Here is a 14,615-nt window from a genome sequence, read left to right as displayed (position 1 = left end):
CATTTCCAGATATCATCAACAGTAATACAATCAAGGCACGGCATAGGACAGAGAGAGCTTTGCAGTGCTGATTTATGACATCTAAATGTGCATCAGATGGCAACAAGATCATATTGTACAGAAATGTCCCTCGGGACTCTGGCGAGAGGTGGTTAGAATGGGATGGGAGGCCAAAAGTCTGTGTAACCAATAGAGAGTCAGAGTCCCAAGTGTGGGAACAAACACAGTCTGTCCCACGGTTGGGTAAAGAAAGTTCATAATCAACAAAGCATACAGGAGTCATGAGGCAAATAGCAAAATAACTAGAAAAAAATCAAATATATAACGGGGCTAGCCATTGTAAGTTCAGAGTCACTTACCCCAACAGTGCCTGTGAGCTGGAGGCGAGCGAAAGCTCGGGAGAGGGGGGTGGGTGTGGTGGAGAGACAACCAGGGTAGACAGTAAACAGATCGCCAGGCAGAATCCAAGCAGCATTGCAGCAGGCAACGGGAGTAGGTGGGAGAAGCTTTTATTTCTGGAGGCAGATTTCTTGTAGAAAATGCCAGTGGATGTGTCACATCCTGACCAGCAGAGGGAGTAGTTGTTTAGTATTTTTGGTCAGGACGTGGCAGAAGTACTGTGTTGTATGTGTTTTTCTGGTATTTCTGTTTCTATGTTGGTCTGTGTGGCTCCCGATCAGGGACAGCTGGTTATCGTTGTTCCTGATTGGGAGTCATATATTAGGAGTGTGTTTGTCACCTGGTTTTTGTGGGTTGTTTTATTTCACACTGCTAACTATAGTTATAGCCTGTGAAACTGTCTCCTGTCATTCTAGTTTATTGTTTTTCCGTGTGCATCAAACTTAATAAAATGATGTGGAACACGCAACCCGCTGCGTATTGGTCTGACAATGATTTCTCCTTATCGTCAGACGATGAAGTTTGTGACAGGATGGACTGAACAGCAGGAGGAGGCTTCAAGGCCTCTGGATCTGGGTGGGGTAGCCTGCCATCTGTTGGGTTCAAAGGCTTCGACACCTCTCGCTTCACACGTCAGTGCAAATTGCAGTTGTATCTCTTTGTCCAAGCAAGCTTGGTAGTCTCAGCTCCAGGTTGGATGTTGTTTTCAGGTCTGTGCTTGTCGGACGCCTTCCTGGTAATTCCGTCCAAAATTAGGTTGTAGGTTTGGAGTTTTGATTTGGAGTGAAGGTTATGCTGTTTAGGGTTGTATCCTGTATATGTCCCTGCCAAAAAATCTAAGTTTGTCTAACTCTAAATCTATCTATTTTAAAAAGATGCTGAAAAATGTGGTAGTTCATCTGCTTATAACCTCTCTCTCTCACTCTGCCTCTCTCGATACTTCAAGACCAGGCAGTTGTTGTTCTTCTAGGAGGTGTAGACATTCTCAGAAAGTTGGGACAGTCCTGTGCGAAGTGGTGTGAGAGGCTTTCTGTGATGGGTTGGTGTGATATTGAGGAACGCCATTCTATTGAGTTAAGACATTGAAACATCCAGATAGCAGTTTATTAGTGATCAAAAGACCAGATTTGCATTTGCTACACTGTTACACTGGTCTTTTGATCACTAATAAACAGCTATCTGGATGTGTCATACAACTTGTTTTGTTTGTCTAGTGACCACAAATAAGAATTTACAGTTGTTCAATTAAATATTTTAGAATGGTGTTTACCACAAGCTCACTACTGATCAGAGAAAGAGCACTGTCAGGAAAGCTGCCACAAAGTACACAGTGGAAGGTTGTCAATTTCAAGGTGTTTTAGGTGTTACGAACTATGAATAGATACGCAAGTAGATTTGTATATTGCGATTTGTGTTGATGGATACATCAATGCAATTAACAGCGCAGTAAAGCAATTTCAACAACAATTTGCCAGCACAGTTTAAACCCCTAGATTCGATTGACGGTGCGTCAATCTAAATTATATAACAAAAAAATCCCCATCAGAATCTGTCAATTTAAGCTAAGAGGTTTTTTTTGCATTGGATGCGTCTCAATTTACTGCATCTGCCAGTGTCGCACTTCCACATCTGTGGTGAAAGGTGGCAGAGCTAGAGGGGTGTTTGTCAGACCATGAGACATCCCGAAAATCAGTCTTCTTATGTAAACGTCTGTAGCGTCCAAACGGTTTGACCGACATACAAACTGTTATGACCACTATATGGAAAGTGGAGACTCTCACTGTCAGAGCAGAGATGAGTGAACAGGCACACTTTAATTGGCAGAAGCAAATCAGTCGGACGCAACAGCGTCACAACATTCCAGCCAAAGGCAAAAGCGAATAGCGCACTGGTCACACAAAATAATGTACAACAATACAATACCACAGGTTCAAAACAATATACGGAAAAAAAAACAGCCTGACGTGTCACACAATAAACATAACCTGTTAGGGCTAGGGGGCAGTATTGACACGGCTGGATAAAAAACGTACCCGATTTAATCTGGTTACTACTCCTGCCCAGTAACTAGAATATGCATATAATTATTGGCTTTGGATAGAAAACACCCTAAAGTTTCTAAAACTGTTTGAATGGTGTCTGTGAGTATAACAGAACTCATATGGCAGGCCAAAACATGAGAAGATTCCATGCAGGAAGTGGCCTGTCTGACAATTTCTTGCCCTTCTTGATTATCTCTATCAATTACAGAGGATCTCTGCTGTTACGTGACACTTCCTACGGCTCCCATGGGCTCTCAGAAGGCGGCAAAAAGCTGAATCGTGGCTTTGCAGGCTCTGGTTGAAAAAAAGTAGCGCGTTTGGGTAGTGGCTGGTTACAGTACTGTGAGACTCAGGCTCGTGCCCGCGTCGACCCCATGCTTTGTTTTCTTTTGTCTGTTTACCTAAACGCAGATTCCCGGTCGGAATGTTATCGCTTTTTTACGAGAAAAATGGCATAAAAATGGATTTTAAACGGCGGTTGACATGCTTCGAAGTACGGTAATGGAATATTTAGAATTTTTTTGTCACGAATTGCGCCATGCTCGTGACCCTTATTTACACTTCGGATAGTGTCTTGAACGCACAAACAAAACGCCGCTATTTGGATATAACGATGGATTATTTTGGACCAAACCAACATTTGTTATTGAAGTAGCAGTCCTGGGAGTGCATTCTGACGAAGAACATCAAAGGTAATCAAACTTTTGTAATAGTAAATCGGAGTTTGGTCAGGGCTAAACTTGGTGGGTGTCTAAATAGCTAGCCGTGATGGCTGGGCTATGTACTCAGAATATTGCAAAATGTGCTTTCACCGAAAAGCTATTTTAAAATCGGACACCTCGATTGCACAAAGGAGTTCTGTATCTATAATTCTTTAAATAATTGTTATGTTTTTTTGTGAACGTTTATCGTGAGTAATTTAGTAAATTCACCGGAGGATTGCGGGGGGTATGCTAGTTCTGAACATCACATGCTACTGTAAAAAGCTGGTTTTGATATAAATATGAACTTGATTGAACAAAACATGCATGTATTGTATAACATAATGTCCTAGGGTTGTCATCTGATGAAGATCATCAAAGGTTAGTGCTGCATTTAGCTGTCTTCTGGGTTTTTGTGACATTATATGCTAGCTTGAAAAATGGGTGTCTGATTATTTCTGGCTGGGTACTCTGCTGACATAATCTAATGTTTTGCTTTCTTTGAAAAGCCTTTTTGAAATTGGACAGTGTGGTTAGATTAACGAGAGTCTTGTCTTTAAAATGGTGTAAAATAGTCATATGTTTGAGAAATTGAAGAAATAGCATTTCTAAGGTATTTGAAAATCGCGCCACGGGATTACACTGGCTGTTGCGTAGGTGGGACGATTTCGTCCCGCCTAGCCCAGAGAGGTTAACGAACAATTACACACACAGACATGGGGGGAACAGATGATAATATACACGTAGAGTGATGAAGGGATGTAAACCAGGTGTACGGGAAAACAAGACAAAACAAATGGAAAATGAAAAGTGGAGCGGCGATGGCTAGAAGACCGGTGATGTCGACCGCCGAGCGCCGCCCGAACAAGGAGAGGAGCCGACTTCGGCGGCAGTCATGACAGTACCCGCTCCCTGATGCGCGGCTCCAGCAGCGCGCTGACACCGGCCTCGGGGACGACCCGGAGGGCGAGACGCAGTGCGATCCGGCCGGAGATGGTGGAACTCCCGCAGCATTGAAGGGTCCAACACGTCCTCCACCGGAACCCAGCACCTCTCCTCCGGACCGTACCCCTCCCACTCCACGAGGTACTGAAGGCCCCTCGCCCAACACCTCGAATCCAGTATGGAGCGAACGGAGTATGCCGGGGCCCCCTCGATGACCAGAGGGAGCGGAGGAACCTCCCGCACCTCAGACTCCTGGAGCGGGCCAGCCACCACCGGCCTGAGGAGAAACACATGGAACGAGGGGTTAATACGGTAATAGGGGGGAAGCTGTAACCTGTAACTAACCTCGTTCACTCTCCTCAGGACTTTAAATGGCCCCACAAACCATGGGCCCAGCTTCCGGCAGGGCAGGCGGAGGGGCAGGTTTCGGGTCGAGAGCCAGACCCGGTCCCCCGGTGCGAACACGGGGGCCTCACTGGGGTGACAGTCTGCGCTGGTTTTTTGGCGTAGCACGGCCCGCTGGAGGTGAACATGGTGCCAAGGTGCCAGAACCGGCTGGTACCCCAGTACGCACTGGAAGGGGGAGAGGTTAGAGGAGGAGTGGCGGAGCGAGTTCTGAGCCATCTCGGCCCACTCCCCCGGCCGGTCCTGGCAATAAGACCGCAGAAACCTGCCCACATCCTGGTTCACTCTCTCCACCTGCGCATTACTCTCGGGATGAAACCCCGAGGTAAGGCTGATCGAGACCCGCAGACGTTCCATGAACGCCCTCCAGACCCTCGAAGTGAACTGGGGACCTCGATCAGACACTATATCCTCAGGTACCCCGTAGTGCCGGAAGACGTGCATAAACAAGGCCGCCGCAGTCTATAGGGCCGTAGAGAGACTGGGCAGAGGGAGGAGACAGCAGGAATTAGAGAAACGATCCACAACGACCAGGATCGTGGTGTTACCCTGTGAGGGGGGGGATCGGTAAGAAAATCCACCGACAGGTGCGACCAAGGCCGTTGTGGAACAGGTAAGGGGTGGAGCTTAACTCTGGGCAGGTGCCTAGGAGCCTTACACTGGGCACACACCGAGCAGGAGGAAACATAAACCCTAACATCCTTGACCAAGGTAGGCCACCAGTTCCCACTCAAACAGCGCACCCTCCGACCGATCCCAGGATGACCAGAGGAGGGTGACGTGTGGGCCCAGTAGATCAACTGGTCAGGGACAGCAGACGGAACATACAGACGCCCAGTGGGACACTGGAGGGGAGCGGGCTCTGCACGTAACGCCTGCTCAATGTCTGCTGGAAGAATAGGCATTTCTCAGCCTTGACGTACAGGTCATGCTCCAACAGTCGCCCAAGCACCTTGCGCACCAGGGACACATGCTCGGCGCATGCAGCGGAGTGTATCAGAATGTCATCAATATACACAACTACACCCAGCCCATGCAGGTCCCTGAAAATCTCATCTACAAAGGCTTGGAAGACTGATGGAGCATTCATCAAACAGTACGGCATGACGATGTACTCATAGTGCCCTGAAGTAGTACTGAATGCCGTCTTCCACTCGCAGTACCTCCCACCCGGATACGCACCAGGTTGTACGCGCTCCTGAGATCTTGTTTGTAGAAGAAGCACGCCCCGTGCATTGACTCGATCGCTGTGGCTATGAGAGGCAATGGGTAACTGTACCTCACATTGATCTGGTTTAGGGCGCAATAGTCAATACACGGGCGCAGACCTCCCTCCTTCTTCTTCACAAAAAAGAAACTCGAGGAGGCGGGTGAAGTGGAGGACCGAATGTACCCCTGACACAGGGATTCGGAGACATATGTTTCAATTGCCGCCGTCTCCGACCGTGACAGGGGATACACGTGAATCCTGGGAAGTGCGGCGTCTGGAGGTTAATCGTACAATCCCCCCGACGATGGGGTGGTAATTGAGTCGCCCTCTTTTTAGAGAAGGCAAGAGCCAAATCGGAATATTCGGGGGGAAAGCGCACGGTGGAGACCTGGTCTGGACTTTCCACCGTAGTAGCACCAACGGAAACCCCTAAACACCTCCTCGAGCACTATCGTGACCACCCCGTGAGAGCGCTCTGTTGCCATGAAATGGTGGGGTCATGATGAGCTAACCAGGGAAGGCCTAGTACCACGGGAAACGCAGGAGAGTCAATGAGGAAGAGACTGACTCTCTCCTCGTGACCCCCCTGCGTCACCATGCCCAGAGGAATGGTGGCCTCCCTAATCAACCCGGACCCTAATGGTCGACTGTCCAGAGTGTGAACTGGGAAAGGCCTAACCACTGTAACAATAGGGATCCCTAACCTATAGGCGAATGCTCTGTCGATAAAATTCCCAGCCGGGCCTGAATCGACGAGCGCCTTATGCGGGGAAAACTCAGGAAAGTAAACATGCACAAACAGGTGTACAACAGAGGGCTCTGGATGAGAGTGGTGCATGCTCACTTGGGGTGACGCCAGAGTGCCCTGCCTGCTACCTCGACCCCCAGAGGAACCAACCCGGCACCGACCGGCAGTGTGAACTCTGCGACCACAGATGGTGCACGTGAAAGCCCCTCCTTCGGCCTCACTGAGCGCAGTACCTCCCAGCTCCATAGGCACCGGCGGGGTGGTGCTCGGAGAGGGAACCGACAGAGCCCTCTCTGGATCTCCGCGGGTGACCAGCAGGTTATCCAACCGAATGGACAGGTCCACCAGCTGGTCGAAGGTGAGGGTGGTATCCCTGCAGGCCAACGCCCGACGGACATCTTTGCGCAGGCTGCATCGGTAGTGGTCGATAAGGGCCCTGTCGTTCCATCCCGCTCCTGCAGCCAGGGTCCGAAATTCCAGGGCGCTCCTCATCTCCTGCCTCAGGTGGAAGAGACGTTCACCCGCCGCTCTACCCTCAGGCAGGTGGTCGAAGACTGCCCAGAAGCAGCGGGTGAACTCCCCGAAGTGGTCCAATGCCGCGACTCCTTCTCCCCACACAGCGTTAGCTCACTCCGGAGCTCTCCCCGAGAGGCACGAGACAAAGGCGGACACCCACTCCCTTCAAGAGGGAGCCGGGAAAACAGTAGCAGGTAACCCTGGCACCGTGCCGCCGTCCCATCATACTCCCTGGGAAGGGCGAGATGCATCCCACTGGGACAGGGTACAGGAGGGACGAGTAGTGGTAACCCCTGTTGTGCTGGTGGGACTCTGTCTCTCCCAGCGGTCCATGGTCTGGACGACGCGGTCCATCACGACGCCGAGATGTTGCAGCAACGCCGCGTGTTCTCTGACACGCTCCTCAACCCCTATAACCGGGGTACCTGCTCCTGCTGAGTCCATGGTGCTGGGTAATTCTGTCAGACTGTGTGCGCAACTGGTCAACTGGAGTTAGGTGCATTTTAGTCATTTAGGATACGCTCTTATCCAGAGCGACTTACAGTAGTGAATACATACATTTCATTTTCATTTCATGCATTTTTTTTTAAATATAAATTTTGGACTGGCCCCCCATGGGAATCGAACCCACAACCCTGGCGTTGCACACAACATGCTCTACCAACTGAGCCACAAGGAAGACTAAATAATGTACAACAATTCAATACCACGGGTTCAAAACAATATCCAGAAAAAAACAGCCTAACGCGTCACACAATAAACGTAACGAACAATTACACAAACAGACATGGAGGGAACATAGGATAATATACACGTAGAGTGATGAGGGGATGTAAACCAGGTGTGTGGGAAAACAAGACAAAACAAATGGAAAATGAAAAGTGGAGCGGCGATGGCTAGAAGACTGGTGACGTTGACCGCCGAGCGCCGCCCGAACAAGGAGAGGACGGCATGACACTCACGAACAAGATGGTGTTCTACGTTTTGCTCTAAGACCACAAGTGTCCCAGTACTCATCTGAAGGTAACCAGTTGTGGTTTAAAAAAAATATGGAAGTATGAAGGTGGTTTTGTGCCTACCTGGCCCAGCGTCATCCGGGTTTGGCCGGTGTAGGCCCTCATTCTAAATAAGAATTTGTTCTTAACTGACTTGCCTAGTTAAATAAAAAAATAAAAAATAACACGACTAAGACCTCTTTGCTAATAACGTTAATGAATTACACATTTCTTAATTATCTTAGATTAACTTGCATCTAGACGTTACGCTAGCGGAACACCTCACCAATATCCGATGGTAGAGCGTGGCGCGAAATACAAAATCCTTAAAAATGCTAACTTTAATTTCTCAAACATATCACTATTTTACACCATTTGAAAGATAAGACTCTCGTTAATCCAACCACATTGTCCAATTTCAAAAAGGCTTTACAGCGAAAGCAAAACATTAGATTATGTCAGGAGAGTACCCAGCCAAAAATAATCACACAGCCATTTTCAAAGCAAGCATATATGTCACAAAAACCCAAACCACAGCTAAATGCAGCACTAACCTTTGATGATCTTCATCAGATGACACTCCTAGGACATTATATTATACAATACATGCATGTTTTGTTCAATCAAGTTCATATTTATATCAAAAAACAGCTTTTTACATTAGCATGTGATGTTCAGAACTAGCATACCCACCGAAAACTTCCGGTGAATTTACTAAATTACTCATCATAAACGTTGACAAAATACACAATTATTTTAAGAATTATAGATACAGAACTCCTTTATGCAATCGCTATGTCAGATTTTAAAGTAGCTTTTCGGCGAAAGCACATTTTGCAATATTCTGAGTACATAGCTCAGCCATCACAGGCTAGCTATTCAGACACCCGCCAACTTCGGGGCTCACTAAACTCAGAATTACAATTAGAAAATTGGATTACCTTTGCTGTTCTTCGTCAGAATGCACTCCCAGGACTTCTACTTCAACAACAAATGTTGTTTTGGTTCCAAATAATCCATAGTTGTATCCAAATACCTCCGTTTTGTTTGTGCGTTCAGGTCACTATCCAAAGGGTAATGCGCGAGCGCATATGGTGACAAAAAAATTCTAAATGTTCCTTTACCGTACTCAGAAGCATGTGAAACGCTGTTTAAAATCAATCTTTATGCTATTTTTTCTCATGACCGCGCATCTCCAGTCTGTCTGTCACCAGGCAGTCCACTGACAAACTCTGCTGCTGTTATCTGCCCAGAGACAGGAGACGCGTCAATCCGGTTTCTGAAGGCTTTAGAGAGCCAATGGAAGCCTTAGAAAGTGTCACGTAACAGCACAGATACTGTAATTTTGATAGAGATGCAACAGAAGGACTACAAATTGTCAGACAGGCCACTTCCTGCTTGGAATCTTCTCAGGTTTTTGCCTGCCATATGAGTTCTGTTATACTCACAGACACCATTCAAACAGTTTTAGAAACTAGAGTGTTTTCTATCCAGATCTACTAATAATATGCATATTCTCATTTCTGGGCAAGAGTAGTAACCAGTTTAAATCGGGTACGTTTTTTATCCGGCCGTGAAAATACTGCCCCCTATCCCAGACAGGTAAATTCTGACTATTTTGAGGAAGTATGTTGTTGATACAGCATCTCAAGAGGGAAATGGGTAAGACGTCTGTGCATATTGCTTTTATGATCCATTTTAAGATGAGTGTTTGCCTTCTGTTAGAACTAATGTACCGTAAAACTTCAAGTAAATGGTGAGTCTCAAATAGTCACCTGTCCGATTTAATAGCCAGGTTGTTTGAGGTTACTATGAATTACCATGAATTGTTAGAGGTTTAATGTTTGATTTGTTACATTAAATAATTCAGCAATGACTCTGAAAAATGATACCTTTTTTATGGTAAGTAACTGCTAGCTATTGGCTGGTAACAGCTGAGAACGGCTAGCTAACTGGCAAGCACAAAAATTGTCAACAACTTTGGGAGTATAGAGACCCTTAGAAATCAGCAGATTCCTATGCCATACCTGTCAGGTGGATGGATTTTCTTGGCAAAGAATAAATGCTCACTAACAGGGATGTAAACAAATTTGTGCACAACATTTGAGAGTAAGAAGCTTTTTGTGGGTATGGAAAATGTCTTGGCTTTTTTATTTCAGGACCAACACTTTACATGTTGCATTTATATTTTTGTTCAGTGTATTTTAATTGACTGATTTCCTTATATGAACTGTGACTCAGTAAAATCTTTGAAAATGTTGCGTTTGACTGGAAGTCCATGGGTATCTGCTAGCATGACATGTCAAATCTGACTCTGGGGAAGTAGAAAAAGAGCTGTCACGTCCTGACCAGTAAAAGGGGTTATTTGTTATAGTAGTTTGGTCAGGGCGTGTTTGTTTTGTGTGTTTCGGGGTTTGATGTGTGTTCTATATTTTCTATGTCTATGTTCATTCTATGTTCCCTATCTATGTTTTGTATTTCTGTGTTTTGGCCTGGCATGGCTCTCAATCAGGGACAGCTGTACTTCGTTAGGTAGCCCTTTTTCCACCTGTCTGGTGTGGGAAGTTGTTTTTGCATTGCTTTGAGTAGCCTGCGAAACTGTTTGTTCATTGTGTTGCTTCTTGTTTTGGTTTTTGCTGGTTCACCGTTTATATTAAAGTATGATGAACCCACCCACGCTGCGCCTTGGTCTCATTCCAACAGCGGACGTTACAAGAGCCCTAGTCTGTTAGATATTCAAATTGTATTTTTCCCCAAGGACCCAACAAATTAGAACTGGAAATGTGGTAATATGCTAACTTGAAAATGTGTTATACTAACTAAATATCCAATGAATAACATTCAGCATAAGGAAAAGTATGTTCATAATCTTTAATATAATTTTCAATGATGCAACATCACATACGCAATAATATAATATTACAGAGCATGAATCAAAAGTGCATTTCATGTTTTCATATCTATGAGTCAGGTATGAGGATACTGACCCACCCAGAGGACAGTTTAATGAATGGTGGCAAGGAGCATATTCCACTCTTTCCCTAATGTTACATAATCCTCTTTGACAGAGATATTTGGCAGCAGGAAACAAAACCTATACATCACAATGACTTACACAATGAAACAAGTTCCAAGCTTCTTCTAACTACAACATTGTGTACCAATATTAAATTGCAATTATTGGAATAAAATGTTACATTAACAATTCAAATGTAGGTAGCCCTCATCTAGAGAATTGAGTCTCAGAGATCAGAGTTTGTTGAAGGAGTTTTTCCACATACTAAAAATAATGTTTACGTTTCACATTCAGAAGCAAATGCCTTGAACTTGAAAAGACATCGACTTTGCCTGATAGTCATCTGGAATTTTAACATTCACTAGTAGAGCATTTGCTAGTGGGCACAAGCATAATATGTTTGTTTCCATTGCATGCACCATAGTTATACATTTTCTGTCCATCAGGTAACATTTAGAAAATCTTTGCAGAGACAGAAGACTGAAGTATTTTACGCATCACTTGAGCTCTATCAATTGTACAATTATTTCCTACCTAGGCAGTTAAACTGAGCATGGTCAGACAGGCTTTTTACATAAGGCTCAAATTATTACATAATATAAGACAAGCTTAACAGTTCAAACAAGTCATTATGAAATGTATGATGGATTTCCTTGTATTGTTTTTTAAAGGGATTCATTCATTTGGAATGGACTCTAATTACACAAACAGACACATAGAAATGGTGTATTTCATGAACCAAAATTTAACTCAATCATACTGTATGAGGGTAGAATACGAAAATATCCTCATCATACGGTTTTCAGCATATATGATATGCAATGTTCTCTCTTATCTTTACCAGGATCCTTTGTCAACTGACTTTGGGCACTGCCTGTCCACGGGGAAAACAGGTAATCAGCTACATGCATGAGTGATCTGACAATGCAACCTGGATTCAGTTAGCAACTGTGGATCCTCCAGGGCTCATAAAACACTATTCTCAAAATGATGCAATTATAGACTGAAGCAGAAGCAGATCTCTCTTGTGGATAATTGCTCAGGCTGCATGCTGGTCTGCTCACAACAGGTTATATAGCCCTATTAATCAGAACTGGTTTCTAGCGGTTTTGGTGTAAGGCAAAAAAAAAGGAAATAATGGTATCACTTTTCATTAAGGTACCCTAGCTTACCGTATGCTTCCCAGTCTAAACAGTTCGCGCATTTTTATGACAAACATTTGTGACGTTTTGGTGTTTGGCAGGGTTTTTTTCAGCTGTTCGAGCACACCATTTCTTTTTCTTGAGGTTTGTCAAATTTTGGTAGCCGGAGACTACGCCCCTTCGTCGGTAATTCAAACAGTAGGGATTCTTCTATTAAGTGTTTGTCATTCAACGACAGACTACTAGTTCATACAAATTTTTTCACTTAAAAAATACAGCACCAAACATCTTAGTTAGATGTAAAATTGCATGACTAAGACCTCTTTGCTAATAATGTCAATGAATTACAGATTTCTAAATTATCTTAGATTTCTTAAAAGTAGTCTGAATTAGTGTACTGACTATGTTGTTGATAGAGCATCTCAAGAGGGACAAACAGTAATATTGTCGCTTTTGTCACGTTTCTCAAGCGATTTTAAGGGAGTATGCGAACACAGACGTTTACTTCGCCTAGCCGAGTTCTGCTAGGAGCAAACCAAACCTATGTATGCAGATGACTTTAGGAGGGCTGTAAAGAGACTAGTAGTTTTTAGACTGCTAATTGTTATTAACTCATAAATTTAGGTGATTGTCATTTTGGTGCTTGCTCAAATAGTGAGCTATATGTATTTGTATTTATTATGGATCCCCATTAGCTGCCGCATTGCTTCCTGGGGTCCAGCAAAATTAAGGCAGTTTATAAAATTTTTAAACATTACAATACATTCACAGATTTCACAACACACTGTGTGCCCTCAGGCCCCTACTCCACATATCTACAGTACTAAATCCATGTGTATGTATAGTGCGTGTTATCGTGTGTGTGTGTGTGTGTGTGTATGCATGTGTCTGTGCCAATGCTTGTGTTGCTTCACAGTCCACGCTGTTCCATAAGGTGTTTTTTATCTGTTTTTTTTTAATCAAAATGTACTGCTTGCGTCAGTTACTTGATGTGGAATAGAGTTCCATGTAGTCATGGCTCGATGTAGTACTGTACGCCTCCCATAGTCTGTTCTGGACTTGGGGACTGTGAAGAGACCTCTTGTGGCATGTCTTGCATTCAACATGTCAATACCTTTCATAAATAAAAGTAGTGATGAAGTCAATCTCTCCTCCACGTTCAGCCAGGAGACATGCATATTATTAATATTAGCTCTCTGTGTACATCCAAGGGCCACCCCCCGTGCTGCCCTGTTCTGAGCCAATTGCAATTTTCCTAAGTCCTTTTTTGTGGCACCTGACCACACGTCTGAACAGTAGGCAAGGTGCAACAAAACTAGGGCCTGTAGAACCTGCCTTGTTGATAGTGTTGTTAAGGCAGAGCAACACTTTATTATAGACAGACTTCTCCCCATCTAATCTACTACTGCATCAATATGTTTTGACCATGACAGTTTACAATCTAGTGTTACTCCAAGCAGTTTAGACATATGTGGGTGTGTACAGATGTAGGATCTTAATTTGATCACTCTTTTGTTGCTGATAATGTTTCTGCATCGCAGGAAATGTAGTATATAAGGTTTATAAAGGCTTTTTAATTTTGTAATTCCCACTTTAACATGTCAGACTTTATTTGCCCTAACGAAAAATGTATAAACCCCTAAAAACAATTCCATTAATTATAATACATATAATAATTCACATTACCTGTTGCTGCAGGGTTATTTTCCTGCTGTAGCAAATAACAATAACATCAATAACAGAAATTACAGTGGAGCAATATACACCCATTATTTGGCATCACCAAAATGAGAAATCACAAAATTTAAACTAATATCACATTTTAGAATAACTCATTATTTATAAACGACTTATTGCAGCGAATTCAGGAGTTGTCCAACCAGTATTCAAACCATCGACTATCAACCCAACATCTTAGCCGTAAGTCTAGAGATCCGTACCTCTTGCCTAGAATGGTAGGTGTCCTTCGGAAAGTGCGCCCCTGTGATTCTCTTTCTCAAGCTCCTCAGGGCACCCCGTCAATGGTATCATGGTAGCTTCATCTCATGTCTTACACCGATGCAGCGCATTTTGGGGGTGGCCCTGCCCAGAACTCAAATCCGGGTCCAACGACTGTCAACCCAACAACTTAGCCCTTACAAACCTCTTGGCAAGGGTGCTAGGTGTTGGGTTATGGTCTCTACAATAGGAACTATAATTAAACGTCTTTAAAACCCCAATAAAGGGTACCTTAACCCTTTCACAAGTACAATCACACGGGGTGTGATCGTTCTACAGTGGTCCCTGAAGCGTACGATCACACCCCGTGTGATTAGAACACTCATTTAGAACACTCATTTAGAACGGCCAGTTTCGAATGACGCAACAATCAACATTTGAGCTGGCCACACTTTTTTCAGAAACTATTTACACAAACACAGTCCTTACAAAGTTATGTCCAGAATGTGAGCAGTTTATTTTTGGATGCAATGTTCAGATATTCACAGAAGTATCTAT

The sequence above is a fragment of the Salmo salar genome, chromosome ssa10 (genome assembly GCF_905237065.1).
Source record: "Salmo salar chromosome ssa10, Ssal_v3.1, whole genome shotgun sequence".
NCBI lineage: Eukaryota > Metazoa > Chordata > Actinopteri > Salmoniformes > Salmonidae > Salmo > Salmo salar.
This window is presented reverse-complemented; position numbering follows the sequence as displayed.